Source organism: Belonocnema kinseyi, chromosome 5 (genome assembly GCF_010883055.1).
Source record: "Belonocnema kinseyi isolate 2016_QV_RU_SX_M_011 chromosome 5, B_treatae_v1, whole genome shotgun sequence".
Classification (NCBI taxonomy): Eukaryota; Metazoa; Arthropoda; class Insecta; order Hymenoptera; family Cynipidae; genus Belonocnema; species Belonocnema kinseyi.
Genome location: NC_046661.1, coordinates 4,926,337 through 4,930,489, shown reverse-complemented (window position 1 = coordinate 4,930,489; position 4,153 = coordinate 4,926,337).

Below are 4,153 nucleotides of genomic sequence, written 5' to 3'. Positions count from 1 at the left end.
ATGACTTAATAATTAAAAATCTTAATTTGAAAACAATAAGTTTTAATCAATAAATATCAATATGTACAATAGGGCGAATCGAGAAAAAGTTGTAAACAAACATTTTTTGAGGTTATATGCGCACTGATAAAAGAATACTCACTTTCCTTTGAAGGCTTTAATAAAATTCTGGAGGTTACAGCTAATAAAAAAAGTTCTTATTTCCATATTTGATTCCATCATTGTCGTTGCATTGCTGTATGTATTATTCATTTTGTAACTCTCACAAGCCACACGACACGCGGCACGAGCTTCTTGTATTTACGGAAAGTTCGGGCATTAGTGTTGTGTGAATTGATGCAAGCCGGTATTTTTTTTATATGCATTTCAATTTATAGGCATAAGATTGATGCTACAATTATTTTAGGTTAGAATTTTTAGCTGTGCGAGCAAACTCATTACAGGAAATATGCTGGTTGATCATGACTGCTAGAATGTTTAGCAAATGATGATAGAATTATCTCCCACATTTTCCGTCTGCAGGAGTCAGACGGCTTATATATCTTAGCTACCTAGTTTGTAGTTCTACCTAAACTTTATTGCAAATTCCTTTCAGAATTTGAAAGAGCGTCAACAATTAGACGGGGAAAGGAAACCTCTTGAACCAGTACCTAGTACAGTCCGAGTATGCAGCCAGGAAAGATGAAGAATTGGCGTTGTCGACGAAGGAAGAATATCGTGCGACTTTCCTCGCAGCTGAAATGTAGACCAAAGTTTTGAGGAAATGTCTCCAGTATTGGGTGAGGATTGTCCACATCGGATAAAAATTTTCCGATGGTACAAACAGTTCGAAAGAGAAAATGTTGGTCTCGCGGACGACCCGCGAATTATCTCACGATATTCTTTCTTCGTCCACGACGCCATTTCTTACCATAATCTTTCCTGATGCCGTACTCGGACTGTACTTGAAACTGGGTTAAGAGGTTTCATCTCTCCACCTAATTTTTGGCGCTCTTTCAAATGCCACAAGGATCATTATTCATCTTCCAATAAGTTTCACGTATTGCAAAACTTTCATAGCGTCCTATGTATTGTCTGACAACTGCAACTGATTTTTCGGCAGTACTTTTTTCAATCCGTGAAACTAAAACTCCACGAATTATGGAAACATAATATCATAGCCGACACTAACCAACGCGACACGAAATATGAGAGTAGGACGCGAGTAAGATAAGTGGCTACGAGCAGTATAGTAGCGCAAGCGTTTCTGTAACGTCATGCAAGGTAGAACGAATCTGAAATTCAGGAAGATATATTCTCTTATTTTCGGTAACGAAAGCATTACAGGTTATTTCAGGTTACCTTCAACTTACTTTCAGAAACGAATGTTGAATTTTAGGAGCATACTTTACTTTATTCCAGCAGAAAAATGCTGATTTCTAAATTAATGTAAGTTAGTCCTTTATTTAAGATAGTTTGCACACTTCAATTTAGTTACTTCCTTAATTCAAGTCGAATTTGAAATTAAGTCGAATATAATTTCAAGTATTTATTTGTACTGTGTTTTAAGAACTCGTTTCAAGTTTAACATTAGTTTTAATGAACAATATACGCAACAGCCAGACAGGTATCAGGGATTCAGTATTTTATTACAACAACCGCCCGAAAATTTTCAGCAAAAAAATTTCTGTTTATATTTTGTTCAAGCAGAAATACTGATATGATTGGACTAGTAATAATTACGAAGAGCCTGATCATAGTAGAAAAACAACGATACATTATTAACTTCGCACATCTTGCAATAAAAATGAGCGATTCTTGGTTTATTATCTATAGCGCATTGAAGGTGTATAAAACAAAAGTATAACATGAACATTTTTAAGCTACCTATTATGGACGCTAATCGACTAATGAATGCCAACTGAGGCATCACCCGAGGAACGCTACATTGATTTTAAATAAGATAAGAAATTATTTCAACTTGAAAATAACATGAGCTCAGTCCAAGAAATAAATTTTTTCGGGTTTCTCATTAAAGCGAGATTTTATTAGATATATACTTACCGATATCAGTAGAACCATCGCAAACGCGTGGCTTGGAAGGTTACAGTAATAAATGAATGTGCATCACATATGTACTCACCTGAAAAAAAAAATTCAAATAGATTCTTGGAAAAGTGGACCATTATCTATGCACTGTATATTAATTAAATTGTTATAGATGATTACATGCATATAATTTAATAAACCTTATTTTTTTGTTATGGACAAAAGTTCTTAAATCAATTTATTTATAATCAGTCAGAAAAAATTGAAAAAAGTGAACAGGCAAGTCAAAAAAACAAAAAAGTGAACAATTATCTATCTTTTATGTATTAGTTTAATTTTTATATATTATTACACATAATTTAATCAACTTTAATTTTTTCCTTTGAGACAAAAAGTTTTTAAACCAATTTATTTGCGATCATCTGAACAAAATGGGAATAGTGATTCTGTCAGGAATATGTGAAAATCAGACTTGCTTTTACTCGAAAAAATTTATTTTACAATTATGATAAAGTCAACCGGATAAGTACTACTCGATTGCCCGCTCTAAAACGTCTATAATTTTGAACTAATTTTTCACTGTGTAGTATAAAAATAAATTGTAACTTGGATTTCCGTAAGCTGAATTTGTGCGTTTTTTTAATTGACGGCTTCCGCATTTTGGTGATACAAAGAGGGCGGGACCAAAAGAGAGTGGTGCTCAGTCGCGCATGACAAACAGCACTCAGGTGGGAAATTCGGTCGGATCCCAGAGTTGGCCATCGGCTTAAAGTCGGCCCTGCTATGGTAACCGATCTACGGTAACCAGAGTTGGGCCGACTAAGCAGAGCTGCCAGATCGAGCCTGAAATTTACCCCCATCATACCTTCCGTTTGGGAGCCGCAAAACAGAAGGTGCATGATTACCACTGTGAGTTCGTGTATAAGCCGAAAATGAACGATTCGAAAGCTTTGGAAGACTTCGGTGGTCTTCTATTTATATCTCGATCCCCACACGGAGAGACAAACTGTGCTCCTAAAGTACCGACCTCTTCCATAATATACCTATAGGCCATAGGGCATGCGGTGGTTATACTGTCTACCGTCGATCGCTTAGGGGCGCAAGTGACGGACTCCTTAATCCCAAAGCAACTTGGGCTGCAGAAGCCCACATTCGGAGGCCGTGTAGCGATTTCGACGTGGTGCTTCTGGTGAATAAACGTATACTAATCAGTTTTAATGAATTACTGAAATATATAATATCATTTTCACGAATCAACCATCTCAATTTTTCAAGTTTTCACGGAAGACAATTTTTTCCTATGTTTAAAAACATTGTTCTTCGGTTTTCCTTTTACGAAAATAAGTAGAAAAAATATTTAATTTCGATGTTTGTCATTATTGGAGGGTATTCGCAAGCTTTTGACTGCATGAGAATATATTACTAGAACTTATAAAATACTATTTATGTTTCTACTTTCTAAATCAAAAATATTAGTCAGTTCGTCAATCATATTTGAAATACAATACTTCAATTTTCAATAAAAAAATGTTTAATAGATTGATCATTTAAACTGGAAAATGCACTCCATCATAAATACATTAAGTAAGAACATATGTATAACGCTGAGGATATGTATAACTTGGGCTTCTGAGGCCTGATTCGAGCGGAAGCCTTTGTTTTGTTTAAAACAAATTTAACAATTTTTTTTAAAATTTTTGTATTTTATTCAAATATTTTTTCAGAAAAATGTTTCAGTCAAAAGTTTATCTATTTCTATTCAAATTTAGTCAACTATTAATTGAAATTAATGTTATATTTTATAATAATAATATTAACAAATTAAAATTATTTCTTGAAAAAAAGATCCTACTCCATCGTCACTCCATTGGGAATCGAACCACAAAACTTCTGATTTCCGTTCAGGTGCTTTTCCAATTAAGCTATTAGAGGGATCTGAATAAGAACTCCTAATTCAAGAACATAACGCTAATTTTTAGCTGAGTGTTAACGGTACAAGTAATTATTTTAACATTTTTTAATGTATCTGCTATATCATCAGAGATTGTACCTTACCGACAGTAGATCAACCCTCGAAACCATGAAGGCAGAAAATCTACACAATATCGATCAAGTTAAGAATCTT